Consider the following 15518-nt stretch of genomic DNA (forward strand, 5'->3'; position numbering starts at 1 on the left):
TGGAGGGAAGAAAGGGGAAAGGAAAACCGAGGAGAAGGTGGATAAATTGTGTGATAGATGATATGAATCGAACACAAGTTACACAAGTGATGATGAGATGACGGGCGATAGAGAAGTACTTATTGAAGGGAAAGATATTATGCTGCGCCAAGTGGACGGAAAAAGGCAAGTGAATAATGATTATAACGATAGGCAGGTAGATATTTAAACACAAATGGGGTGATAAGGGAAAATTCAACGAGTTTCGTATAGATAGAAGAAAAGATTTATTGGTTCTTAAGAACGTCGATACCTATTTTGGATTCGTAAGTGTTGCTGTGTGTTGTAAGGTCAAAATTAAAAACTTAAATATATGCAATCAGTTGTCTCAAGTCCACTCTAATGATAATCAATGTTCAGGATGCTTATGGTATACGCCTCATAGCCAGATAGCGGCAAGTTTAGGTAGGTACTAATAGTATGCATAATTCATCAAACCTTAAAGCCAGCTTGGAATGTTAAGGTAAACGCACAAAGGACGTAGTGGTAATTTATTCGCAACCCGCAAATTGGGATGCGAATCCGACCCTTAAATTACTAACTATCGTGCAGCTATAGTCCTACAGTTAGGTACTTATAACAGACATTATAACATAACAGGAGTTATAGCCGAATGGTATAGTATTTTACGAGGTTCCGTGGGAATCTGCCAAAACCTACACCAGAATTATGTGACGCAGCAAAAAACTGTTGTGTAGCCAAAATTATTTTTAGTTAATAAGATTACAAATATTATATGTATGTTAGTCTGTAAGTGCACATCATAATATATGTATACTTCTCCACAAAATAAATGGGAAACAAAAGAATAGATACACCAACAAAAATGAAACATCCATTGAGGTAAAACTAGATTTACATGCGGTATTAACGCTTGAGTGCCTTTATTATTAGTTACATTATTAAATTCATTTATTACACCTAGAGAAACCGTTTCATTACTCGACTATCTCATTTATAATATCCGTGCCCCCAAGGGAGCGATGGCAACCTCGCACAAGTTACTGTCCCGAGTTACTGTCCTGCTTACCATACTCATAATGAACTTGCCCCGTTTTGCGCGTCTCCTCTACGTGAGGGAAAGTCAGCTCCGCTTTTTTAGCATTTAAATGTGGGTAAATCTGAGAGACTTTGTCGTTGGACATTAAATTTGCCTACAAAATGTACAGTCGACGGCAAAGATATGATTATGTTTCTGCATTTTATCCCTTGGTAATAAGGCGAATAAAATTATGTTTGTAAGGAAATTTGAACGCTGCACTCTGTTTGTTTAAAGTACCTAAAGCGGTAGGAATAAATGTAAGTTCCTAGGTTTTTAATACATTTTGGATAGTGTTGGTTAAGACTGAGTCTTTTGAGTCCTCTGCTTTAAGACTTCACTCGGGTTTTCAGACTCGTGGAATTAAGTCGAAACTCGAGTTCTTTTCAACTCGTTAAAGATCCGAGTTTTTTGTAGAGACTTAAGTCCTCTTCAGAAAACTCTAAAATTATTACCAAAAAATTTCAAGAGGCATACAATAATGTTTATTTTCTTTACTGTTTTTTTACTACAAAATTGTAGACGAAGGCCAACGAAATCTTTATTCGGAGACTCGTACTTTTGATTAGCGCTTAAAAGGTCTTGATAAAGGACTCGACTCGGTACTTATGACTTGGAAGTTTAAACGCTGAATCTCGTGAAAATTAATCGAGTTCTTCAAATTTCTCGAAAGACTCTAGTTCCTACCAACACTAAATGTTAAAAGAACTCTGACCGGAAGACTTGATAAATATTGTAATAGTCTAAGTATAAGTAGAATCCCGTGGGATGAATACATTTTAACGCGGGCTTCAGGTTGCATACCTACTTTGTATTATTCATTTACTTATGTAAATTTTATTATGATCTTTTGAGTGGGAAGTTGATTAAATAGACTAGCGAATTTAATCTTCTGTAGATTCAATTAAAAAGAGTAGAGATAATCTTTAGCTGAGTGTTTTATTTTTATTCTTCACAATGTTTTTAGATTTATTTCGATTTAAAGATACTTATTTATAATAAAAAGGGTGACTTTGTACGGATATGTCTTTGCTTAATTCGCATACATCGGGGTTTATGGTGCGGGAATGTTTTACACTAGAAAAAAAAATAGGTAAATACTGTAAAAACCGATACTATTTTACCATTTTTAAGCACATTTGGAGCTTAATAAAACTACTACAACTTTTTTATTCATAGTTAAATTCATAGCTTGGTAATGATTTTACAATAAACACGAAATCATTCCCACACCAAAAACCCCGATGTACCTACCTATGCTTATTAGTACATTTGCTAAATACAATACATGTATGTACATATAAGTAACTAAAGATAAAATATCTCGAAAATACTGATAGACCGTTACTTTTTTGAAAATATAAAAATTTTGGGTTATTGTAGAAACCAGTATTTTTAGTTTCCGAAGTGCTAATCCTATAATGAAAAACTGTCTTACAATATACCTAACTATGATACCTTACTGTATAAATTCAAAACTTACAGTTATTGTTATTCATAGAAAATGGCAAAGTTAAATTTGTATTTCAACTCACGGTAATAAAACTTTTATATAAGTAAGTAATGGTGTGTTTTTATACTTTTTATGTTTGTTTGTTGACTGAGATAGTTTAATGCTGTAAGTTAAATTGCGAACGAGCCATAAAAGTAGTCCGGAATGCGCATTTATATTTGAAATACGTGGATTTATATCTAGAAAATAAGGTTGAGTGTTATGGTGTACTAGTTAAGTGTTTTTACTTTACTTTGGAAGTACTTAAAGCTGTCATATTGTATTGTAGCTGTTATACTGACTTAATTATAAAAGCTTTTACGTATAAGTCGTATAACTGACTGGCGTATAATTAAGGTGACATTCGTGTGACTAATGCAGCTGCATTCCTACTGTTGCGGCATTAATATAGCTACAGAGCTATGTCTGTCAATTTCCTTAATACCTAGTTAAAAATTGGTGACGTTTGCCGCGGATTTCTGCCGCGGTTATCAGTTTTATCCAAAACTGTATTCATATTCATGTCAGTGTCAAAAGTGGCGTTTCATCAAACAAAAACGTCACTTTTGACACTGATATATCTGATCCATCGGCCCGATTCTAACTTTAAGATACGTCAGTTAATAGATCTAGAAACGATATGGATTAGATATGTCAGTGTCAAATGTGAGGTTTCTTCAAACAAATCAAACATAAACGTCACTTTAGACACTGAAATATCTAATCCATAACGTTTCTAGATCTATTAATTGACGTATCTTAAAGTTCGAATTGGGCAGCATGTCGTATCTTTAGCGAATCTTTGACGTAGGTACCTATCTTAAAGTTCGAATCAGGCCGACAGACAGACCGACAGACAGACTGACAGATAGGTACATTGGCGGCAACAACGAAGCCACCACAGTAATAGCTGTATTAAAAGTACAGTAATTAAACAGTTTTTCTGTTCACTAAATAGCCTACTTAGCTTTTGAGAACTAAACGCAAAAAAAAAAAACAGTTTAAGCCAAGCGGCATTTTTAACGCTTCAATTTTCCTTTTTCTAACTCAATGAATTAAGTACCAAAAAATTAGGCCAGCCCTAGCCACAAAAACTCTTTAGCCTAATAAATAATAAAAAAAATCAAGTCCAAGAGCCGGCGCCGCTCGTAATCGAGGTAATCGAATCTCGAATTCGCTTTTTTCCTCTCTCACTTATCATGAGATAAAAATAGTCTGGGGTCATTCAACTTGGCGGAGGCTTTTTGCTCTGCATTTGTTCAAATAAGTATGGGAAATGGAATCGGCTTTTTGTAAGTCCCGTTGACTTTACTCGCCTTGAAAGTTTGTGATGACTTGACTTTTGTTGAACTTGTTTGAGGTTTCAGTTTTTTTTTTGGCTTAGTGGAGTCTGTGGGATATTGTGTTTTAGGATTTTTCATGGCAATAAAGTTGTAAAACGAAACTTGTTAAGAATAAAATGAAGCGGAGTTTAAAATAAAAATCAGTTTCAGTTTACAACTCCGGGTTATATACGGCAAACTTTTATTAGTTTTGTTTGAAGCAGACGCAACCAATTTTGACTTTTTTTTCAAGTGGTTTGCTTTCCGAGATTTATTTTGTCTACGGTTCTTTTGTGTACAGTCAGCAACACCATTAGCTTAGCACGCCTGCATACATAATTGGATGCAGAGTTGCCAAGCTAATAACTTTGCTGGCTGTACATGTATTGTATTTATAAAATGTTAAGTACCTACATGAAATTTCGCTACTAATTTTTTTAGAAATCATATTTTAAGATAAAATTTAAATACAACACAACTTGTAGGTATTTTCTTTCCATTGTGAGGTATAAAAGGTTTTTAACGAGATATGATCTCCACTTTTGTTAACTAAATCTGCTGATTAGATTTGCTGCGTAAGTATTTATTTTTCTTCTCACTTAAAAGACTGTTTTGTTAAAATTTTATTTTTTAAAACCTTGGAAATATTTATTACGTTAAATATTGTATATTGCGCAGTGTACAGTGTGATATAAAATAGTAGAAATTAAATGAGGGCGCAGAAAGTGCTCTACGTAAGTAACTGTCACATTTTTGACGTAAAATGCTTAAACATGGCAACAATTTAATATGGAATTTTTTAGTTCCATTTTATTTAATTTATACTATTTTATGTCGCACAATAGTAATGTAATCAAAGGGCGATGGTGCATGCATACTCGTATTACGAAAAATCGGGAAGTGGGTCAAAATTTAGCTTCCAGGATTTGACCCACACTAACATACTAACAGGGCAAGTTAAAAAAAAAAGTAAAAAAATCCTCCTCAAGAAAATGTATGGTCACTTATTTCCAACGACATACTAGCACGGAAAGTAGGTTGTCGTTGAAAAGGCGCCATTTAAACGCAAGTGAAAGGACTGGCAACCCCGTCGGAAATAGTTCACGCCGGGTTGCCAGCTAAAGCCATATTCGTGTAGATTAAAAGGAAATTGAAGACTCGGTTAAGGGATATTGGGGTTATTTCGTAAATAGAGTAAGTAGTGTTTTGGTGCAGGGAAAACTCCCGAATCATTCAAAGGTCATTCAATGGAATCACGGCGCTTTATGGCCTACATAAATATGTTTACTATAAATTTGTATTAATTCCGTCATTTTAAAAAATCTACTAAATTCATCAGAAAAAAAACCTCTACAAGCTCATTGATCGTCTCTAACTCTTGTGTTTGTACAGAAGGTGGGTAGATCAGAAGGGGCGAAGCTTTTGCTTTCTGACTGTATCTGAGCGAAAAACGTACTTATTCAAATACAAGATTTTTTGCCTTATCGCGGTCTTCCCCACAATCCCCACATACACTTTATATAGTCTGATGTCACGCATGCTTTCGCTCCGGTCGCCTACCCACTGCTATATGTAGTTCGTTTTTTTAGCATTAAAAATAAGGTAAACAATCTTGATTTGTCTTTTAATTGAAAAATACGTTTTAAAAATAAGTCACGGCAAATACGTAACAATTAATTTTAATACGATTTATATTCTTCTGCTTTCGTAAGTAATAGTTACTGATTTTTAAAAAGCGTTTTTCAGTTAAAAGACATGTCAAGTCCTTCTTTCTTATGCTAAAAAAACGAACTACATATAGCAGTGGGTAGGTGTATTTTTACCGTAATCAAATGTCAGAGCCCACTGCTGTTCGATTTTGACATGAGATTATTGAGATTACCTCAAATTCATAATAACATGTGAACAATGTTTACGGTTTTCCAGAATACCCCATTTTTAGAAAAAAAATGCAGATTTTAAAAACAAATTATTTTTGGATATATAACCTACCTTTATGAAGCGTTGATCTATTTTTAGGAAATCAATAAATCTTCGAATATAATCACGAACATTAGGTACTATCATCCCGCCCACAAAAAAAAATCTAAATAACCCCTATGCACCATATATACGGCAACATAAGCTGCTGGTAATGAAAGAATTATGGTATGTGTTGATGAAAGGAAAGCTCGAAGGAACTTTCTTTGGGCACTAGTTTCTTAAGAGGTCAATCAAAGGCGAAATAGGTTTACATCATTAAAGGAAATTTACAAAAAGTGAGATTAATGATAAAGCCAGCTCATACGACGAGTTTTTGCTATATTAAAAGAAAAACCTGGGAAAAACCCTTTTAATCGTGACTGCCAAAGTACCTAAGTAATTTATTTATTTTTCTAGACCTAGTAAACCACACAAACTAGTAGGTTGGAAACCAAAAGCGAAGATCACAGTTGAGGTAAAAAAATATTAATTTTTGTGGAGCCAAATTTAAATACTTTTGATTGACCTAGCACCTCGTTTTTAGATCTCCTTCCTCCTTTTCAGTTTGGGAAAAAAAATTCTTGCGTATGGAATAATACAGCTCACAGAGCCATAAGTATAACTGTTAAATCAACTATTATAACTCGGCAATTTGTAATGAACGCTCGTGGAAACCGAAATAGGTACGTGAGTGAAACCGTAAAATTAGCTCAAAGTTGGTATGTCTCACGATAGTTTAAATTCAACCCTCGTGGAATTCAGCTGGTGCACTCCGTTGGTGGGTGGAAGAACGGCAACCACCAAATACTTTAAAAAATAGTCATCGCGTCCTGATAGAAACTTTGTCAGATAATAGTTAAGTTGCCATTGTGATTTTAAAAAAACCAGCCGGTAGTATCGCGGTAGGGCGTGGAACCATTCTCCTCTAACTTAAGGCTTAACTATTGGAAAACAGAAAAGCCTATTAGTGGAGCGTATGATATCGGCAACCCGTCAAAACAGCGCTGACCCAATTCATCGGCCTGCAATGCGCACTGCAACTGAACTAGATTTTTAAGGACACGCTTTGAGATTAGCGGTTAGGTGATTAGAGAGAGGGGCAAATTACAGAAAATAATAAAAAGTTTGGAAAATTCTAGAAAAATTCTATAAGTAAAGGAATAATTACCACTTTTTTGGAACATATTTCTTTATCGCACGGTACGGACTTGACGGATGGCGACTAGGCGAAAAAAAGTGTAATAGTTTTCCGTCACTATACCCTTTCTTAACTTCGTTCCAACCGAGTTTTCCACTTCACCTAGGTACGTCTTTTTAGGGTTCCGTACTCAAAGGGTAAAACGGGACCCTATTACTAAGACTTCGCTGTCCGTCCGTCCGTCCGTCCGTCTGTCACCAGGCTGTATCTCACGAACCGTGATAGCTAGACAGTTGAAATTTTCACAGATGATGTATTTCTGTTGCCGCTATAACAACAAATACTAAAAACAGAATAAAATAAAGATTTAAGTGGGGCTCCCATACAGCAAACGTGATTTTTGACCAAAGTTAAGCAACGTCGGGCGTGGTCAGTACTTGGATGGGTGACCGTTTTCTTTTTGCATTTTTTCCGTTTTTTTTTGCATTATGGTACGGAACCCTTCGTGCGCGAGTCCGACTCGCACTTGCCCGGTTTTTTTCCAATAACTTCGAGATATTTTATTTTATAATTTTGTCCATACATAGTACACGTTTAGCATTTAGCATACACACAAGTGTTCTCTCATACAATAAAATTATTATACAATTAATTATATATGTTATAACAGATACCTTCAACGAAAATCATTCCAGTTCAAGCTTGTTTATTATTTCTATAACATGTGTACATTTTTTATTGCCATTTGGTCGTGTAATTAGTAATCATCATAAGAGGAGTTACCTACTGTTATTTAGACGCAACTCTATGTGAAGCAACGTAATGTTTCTCAATAGTCTTTACTAAAAACATTTATTCCCTGTAATGCATCACATCTTCTTTTTTATTATTTTAAACCGCTCCGCTTTTCAACGGCGTGGCCTTATAATTTTAATGTGGGAAAGAAAATTGTTCAACAAAACAATGTGATGAGGCAAACGCCCTCATGGGGTTAGTGAGATTCGTGACTCGAGAAAATATGTCTTTGCTATAACTGTAACTTTGGGTGACTTTGAGTTGCTTTGAGGTTACTGATATATGTATAAATACAGTAGAACGTATACGAGTGAATTGCAAAAAAATTGTACGTAATTAAGCACAATTAAGAAGCTGTGATTAGTCTTAATTGATTCATTTGTTACGAAAATGAAATATGTAAATTGTATTGTATTTATTGTACTTAATTCGTACACATGTATGTCTATAGCATACGCTAACACACTTTCATGCATCTAACTTAAATATAAATGGCTTAACTGTGGTAACACAATGGAATCAATTAACTTTAGACTAATTACAGGTGCTTAACTATGTACAAATTTTTTGCAATTCACTCATACGATGATATTTAATACGATTTCCCGCGAAATAAGTACCTACACCATTTTACACTGATCCTGTCAACTTATTTTTTTTTTTTTTTATATATTCTATTTATTTTTGTAAGAATTTTGTCTTATTAGTTTTGGTTACTTTTTTGACATCGAAACAAATTATTTACACCCAGTCTGCTGTTACGGATTCTGCATTAAAAAACAACGAATTGTTTGTAGCCTGTACGCGGAAGTAACTTTGAATCGAAAAAGTTTGGGTCACGTGTGTTTTTCTATTTCCACAAGTTTCTAGTGACTTATTTTTCTTTTCAAACCACCTCTTTTTTTGATTATCAATTTACTAATTTTGGTATGGTAAAATGTACCGGTTCGTAGGTACCAATGAGTTTTTCGGAATTTATGTACGAATTATCATTTGATATTTACCAGTTGCTATTCGGTAAAGGAAAACATCGTGAGGAAACCGGACTAATCCCAATAAGGCCTAGCTTCCCCTCTGGGTTGGAAGGGCAGATGGCAATCGCTTTCGTAAAAACTAGTGCCTACGTCAAATCATGGGATTAGTTGCCAAGCGGACCCCAGGCTCCCATGGGCCGTGGCTAACTGCCGGGATAACGCGAGGAAGGGGTATCGTAAAGTGTGCCTACTTTGCTCCTCACTGGATAATTTTACTCCAACAGTTTTTATAAATGAAAACTATATCATAACCTCATTTGAAGTGTTACAACATGATAGTAGCGATAGTCTTCTTCCTTCTTCTTCTTTATACTTAAGAACTGTGCTCTTCCTTCATCTCCAACTCGTCCGGTTCTCTGCCAACTCCTTAACCTTTTGGTATGACACGACCTGAACCTTTTCTTTAATCGGGTTTAAATAATTTTTCACGGTATTCCTCTTCTTCTCTTTCCCCCTATTTTTCCTTCTATGATATTCTTAACGTGTTCCTCAAGCCTTTGTAAATGGGCCTAATTAAATTTCTAATTTTTGAAAAATACTACATACATATCTATACATATAATAAAGCTGAAGAGGGTCGAAAGTCTGTACATGGAAGATATTTGAAAAAAAGTTGGCTAGGGATACTTAGAATCGATAACAGAACACGTTCCAACAGTTTTTAGAATTTTTGTCTGTTTGTCTGTTTATCTGTTTATCTGTTTGTCTGTTTATTTGAACGCGCATCACGTGAAAACGGCTGAACGGATTTTGATGAAAACTTTACTAATCTGTCGAGAAAATTCCCGGCCAGGTTATAGGCTATAAAAATTCAACCCCTAAAAGGGGGGGTAGCCACAACACTCGATTGACTTAAGTTTGCCCCTGAATCGTATGGCGCTACTTAGGAAGGAGGGGCAAACTTTTTTCAAATATGTGCTGTGGTAACACTATAGAGTACCCTGGTAAACTAACAGATGGCACTGAATTTAATACGATATGACATAAATAAGCCACCAAGGAAGGATTTTGCCAAATTAACTCTAAGTTTAGAAGACCCCTCTTCTAAAATTTCAATCAATCGTACGGATATCAACAAATTTAATTGAATAATTGTGTTGATTTAATAATAAACAAAATTAAACGACAATAAATTAATTGCCCCTCATTGCACAGTGCCATATTTAGGGGAGCTGAGTAAACATTACTTAAGTAACCAAGAAAACTAAAAATGAGTTTACATAGTTACGTAGTGGTAAAATAAACACACATATCAACACGCGTATAATTGCAAAAAAATATTTAAAATTATTTATTTTCTCCGTCATGAATTATACCTAATCGTAATTATATCGCATCCATATTCATACGTATCGCCTCCTTAAGCACTTAATAATGGCCACGAAGGTGGGTACTTTGAAAAAAAACATTGACCTCTGTCATTTGCAGTGCCGGATTAACCCTTTTAAGCAAAATAAGCACTTGCTTAGGGCTCCATGTCTAGGGGGCACCAAAAATTCGCAAAAATATGATAAATGTGACATTCGGTTGGCGAATCCAGCAGCATTACTCTGCTGCAACGTTACTGCTGCAGCACTGTTAATTTTCGTGATAAAATGATGTGACCGATTTCCACACTAAAACTAAAAATGTGCAACTGTCTATCAAATTGCGTTTTTTTATATCGAAAAATTTTCGCGCTCGCTTCGCTCGCGTTTTCAATATATTTCTGAGATATGATAAAGGTGACATTCGGGTGGCGACTGCAGCAGCATTAGGTACTCTGTTGCAACGTTACTGCTGCGGCACTGTCAATTTTCGTGATAAAATTATGTGACTGATTTCCATACTAAAAGTAAAAATGAACAACTGTCTATCAAATTGCGTTTTTATATCGAAAAATTTTCGCGCGCGCTTCGCTCGCGTTTTCAATAACATTCTAAGATGTTTATGATAAAGTGACATTCGGGTGGCGATTGCAGCAGCATTAGGTACTCTGTTGCAACGTTACTCCTGCGGCACTGTCAATTTTCATGATAAAATGATGTGACTGATTTCCATACTAAAAGTAAAAATGAACAACTGTCTATCTAAATGCGTTACTTATATCTAAAAATTTTCGCGCTCGCTTCGCTCGCGTTTTCAATAACTTACTAACATATGATAAAGGTGACATTTAATTTTCCTGATAAAATGATGTGACTGATTTCCGTACTAAAAGTAAAAATGTACAACTGTCTATCAAATTGCGTTTTTTTATATCGATAAATTTTCGCGCTCGCTTCGCTCGCGTTTTCAATACTTTTCTGAGGTATGATAAAGGTGACATTCGGGTGACGACTGCAGCAGCATTAGGTACTCTGTTTCAACGTTACTGCTGCGGCACTGTCAATTTTCGTGATAAAATGATGTGACTGATTTCCGTACTAAAAGTAAAAATGTACAACTGTCTATCAAATTGCGTTTTTTTATATCGAAAAATTTTCGCGCTCGCTTCGCTCGCGTTTTCAATTACTTTCTAAGATATGATAAAGGTGACATTCGGGTGGGGACTGCAGCAGCATTACTCTGTTGCAACGTTACTGCTGCAGCACTGTCAATTTTCGTGATAAAATGATGTGACTGATTTCCATACTAAAAGTAAAAATGTACAACTGTCTATCAAATTGCGTTTTTATATCGAAAAATTTTCGCGCTCGCTTCGCTCGCGTTTTCAATAACATTCTAAGATGTTTATGATAAAGGTGACATTCGGGTGGCGACTGCAGCAGCATTAGGTACTCCGTTGCAACGTTACTGCTGCGGCACTGTCAATTTTCGTGATAAAATGATGTGACTGATTTCCATTCTCAGCTGAAATGCAGCAATGAACGTCACTCAATTTACCAAAAAAATTCAATGTAATCTTGATGACCCTAGGGAGAGGGGGCACCATGGTCTAGAAATACTTAGGGCATCAAAATATCTTAATCCGGCACTGATGGTTGTTTACGGAGTCAAACGATTTGGGACTCGCATTTTATACGCATTTACCATGCCTTCCCGAAAAAAAACGAATCATTCGCGAAAGTTTCGCAAAGCATTGAGGTTACAAGGGGCACGTGGTCTTCCTCAGGAATCTGAAGAAGACCACGGTAAGTGGCGCTCTAGCCAGGCAGGCGGCTTCGCGTGTACCTTACTGTATCGTCCGATATTCACCTACTACTTACTCTGTCGTTTAAATCCTTAGAGAATATAACCAACGGAGACGCCATGTCTATAATTTTCGGTACAAAATAGTCTGGCGTTTTTTGCGGGGGAGGGGCACATCAAATGTGTACCTACGTAACGTAAACATAGCCATGTCAGATAATCGTCGGTTGACCATTGGCGGCCTATTTTCGACAGAGGGGAACGCCTGTTAATGACCACTCCGTTTGGTTATATTCTCTAAGTTTAAATCACGTGTAAAATTTGAATAAGGGCGAATAAAACTATTGATTTTGGAGTGTAGTTTTATTTAGTGGTAGCTAATTGTAAAATATTTTATCTGGACTTCAGTCCTCTAGCATATCCATATGTCAAGTTTACTTCAAGTTCCGCCTCCAGGGTAGAGGGACAGAAATTAGGATTAGAAATTAGCCGCTTACTGACACAGACCGAATTACACGCGGGCGGAGCCGCGGGCACAGCTAGTTTTAAATAATTTAAGAACAAAGATATTGCTATACCTACCTACTTAAAGAATAGAAAACTTGCTTTTTAAGATATTAAAATTACTTTGCGATTTTTTATGAATGTTAAATGTTTTATGCATTAAATAGCTTGCAAAACTTCATTTCCTTTGTAAGCGAAGCATATTAAGCTTAACACAACCCCTTTCACGGCAAGCTTTTTATTTAGCTGCTAGCTTAGCCAGCTTCCCGGAAAACTAAGATTAAGTTTTAAAATATATTCTTGTTTAATGTAAATGCAAAAACGCAATGTAAGGTCCGGATTTTGAACGACAAACACGGCAAAGCAAATAGAGGTTAAAATAGTTATTTGTTATTCAAGGAAGCAAAGTTGTTCTTTACGTTGTTTACCTATAGTGCTGATGCTGAGAGTCGAGCGAGCGAAAGATTTCAAGATTTAGGGGTCTTGACTCGTGGGTTGTTAAGCGTTACGAGGGTTTCAATGGAAGAGACAAACAAATCAAGCTACCTAGTTTAACAAAAATTGGTCAACTCACCCATAGTGACTAGTGAGCAAAATACTAGATGGAAACATCACGTATTTTATTAAATATTTACTGATATTAAGTACCATTCAATCATCTCTTTAAAATCTTTTTTTACCAGCTAACGTGAAGAAACAACGCATTCAATAAATTTATTGAAAAGTATTTACTTTTCCTTACAACGGTCGGATTGGCTCTCAAATCGGTGAGAAAAGTTGCATTTTATCCTCTCGAGTGCAAAGTCATTTGTGGATAAATCTAATATTTCACACACATTTTAAAGAGCCTTTACGAAACAGAGAAATGATCTTTGTGGTCCTAGCTATGATAAGTGTTCAAAGTATCTTATGGACGCTCACAATTCTCCATTGCTCCAGATATTTCACCGGCGCTTTGCCGGCTCTTTAAAAACTTGTTCATTTCTTGCTGAAGCCCCAGAGAAAACCTCAGAAAGGAGCTCTTTCTACGGCCAGAGGAAATTGCTCTAAAATTCGACTGTACCTACCTACGTAATATTTTTTCTAAGTAGGTGGCCCAAAAGAAAGCAAAGAGGATAAAGTCTTTAACGAGTAGAGTAGATTTCAAATTTATCCAAACAAATAATTTACTGAAAACAGATATTATAAACTACTTTAAAACCACAAATTAAAAATATTAATGGGAATCATTCAATCTATTTTGTTTCCTGAAATGAACACTTCCAATTTTTGGAGACTTTCCGCAATTTGCAAATTTTAAGTGCACAAAACTAAGTAACACTAGTTTGATTTAGTTTGTTTCCTGAACACTTGAAGAACAAATTTTACTTGCTAATTTTTAAAAGTGTAAAAAAGTAAAACCTACTTTTGACCAGTCGACGTCAAAGATATTTTTACACTTTTCGCCTTATTACAAAGGAGTAAGGTCGAAAAGTGTAAACATATCTTTGACGTCGACTGACCAAGCTATGTATTGCATCGAGTAGCTTTTTCGCTAGCCGTACGCCTAAGTGTATTAGTTCATATTCATGTTTTCATTCATAAGCGGGGTGGTTGAACTCGGAACCGGTCGCGAATCCGCAAGATGATTGAATTAATCTGCTATAATTTTAGGAGATTATTATGATGAGATCCCGTTTCATTTGTAAAAAGTAACATTATTACGGTACTTACTTATATTGTATTATAAAATAAAATTGAGAATATTAAAAAATATTACGAAAAAATTGGTATTTATAGATTACTAAACAATTTCTTTAAATTAAATGGTGAATATCGCTAATAATAAATTGAAACTTTACAATTCATTTACAGAAACTAAAGTTATTTGTGCCCAAAATGCCTAGGATAAAGATTCTAAAAAAAGTTTTTTTTTAATAACAACACTATCAAATTTCTGTTATAGAAATTCACGTTTGCTGGTGTCGTATTAAGTTAAACCAGCTCCAAAGCGATCCATATAAAATGAAAATAAGAAAATCAATGCAAATATATTAACAATTCTTGTGTAAACAATGACCATCCATCAAAAAAATCTACGCTTAAAGTATTCGTACTTATAGATTCAACCAAAGAGCAAATCCTTTACCTTAACGATATTTGCACTACATCAATATGAAAACACAGCAAAGCTCTTTAACTGTTGTATTCTTTTTTGCTCGCAGTCAATGCTCGAATCCCAGGGCAACCAGTAAAAAGAGCTTTGCGCACTCGTGCTTAAATTGCGACATTGCTGGCTAGCTTACTTGGAGCTCAGGAAATTGAGCTTATATGTTAGGAAACAGACAAAACGCTGGGAAATATAAAATAAAGCAGAAAGATTTTAATTTATATTTTAAATATCTGCAAAATTCAATGTAGATACGTTACCTATATTTATTATTTAAACTAGAACGTTAAATGATACTTAATCTCTATTTATAATTATAATAATATTTTCAAATTGTATCAGTCAGCCTACATTTTTTCGTAAGATATTTTTTTTATATATCGCCAACTCCTGGAATTTGAAAAATAAAAATAAACAATCAAAAAAAACTTACCAAAAACAATCAAACTGCCAGCAAAACTAACAGCAACATCAAATAAACATCTCAAGTTCCAAATTTAAAAGCACGCAACCGAAATGTCGAAATTGGAATCGTAACTTTTTAAAATCGCACGAACGCGGGCGCGGCGCGCACGGGCTTCGACGGGTAAAGGTAGCAACACACTGCGAGAGTCTCGGTGCCCCCACCGACTATCACTCCACTTTCGTCCCCCGAGTGCAAGACCGATTTATCACCGTATCTGTGTTAACTTAGTTCCCTAGTCCCGGAAAGGTTTGACACTTTGTTTTTAATCCATCAAGGTTTTGCATAGGTAGCAGTTTGCGGAGGCTGGGAATAGATTTATTTTGGAGTGTTGAAAATATTTAAAATCTAATTAGATTTTCTGTATTATATTAAGTTTCTTCTTTTAAATTATATTGTCACGTCCTTAACGACGAACCTTGCGACATAACATAACATATTTAATTACAATTATTTTAGCCATCTAGTAG

General features: G+C 35.2%; 1 protein-coding gene across 1 annotated transcript in view; it reads right to left on the reverse strand.

The window, feature by feature from the left end:
* Nucleotides 1-15255, reverse strand: part of LOC134794156 (mucin-2) — an 86896-nt gene extending 71641 nt beyond the window's left edge. Inside the window, exon 1 of the mRNA XM_063765869.1 lies at nt 15019-15255. The gene's annotated coding sequence lies outside the window, so the exon portion shown is untranslated. The remainder of the gene's footprint in view (nt 1-15018) is intronic.
* Between the last annotated feature and the right edge of the window lie 263 nt (nt 15256-15518).

This window comes from Cydia splendana, chromosome 10 (genome assembly GCF_910591565.1).
Source record: "Cydia splendana chromosome 10, ilCydSple1.2, whole genome shotgun sequence".
Classification (NCBI taxonomy): Eukaryota; Metazoa; Arthropoda; class Insecta; order Lepidoptera; family Tortricidae; genus Cydia; species Cydia splendana.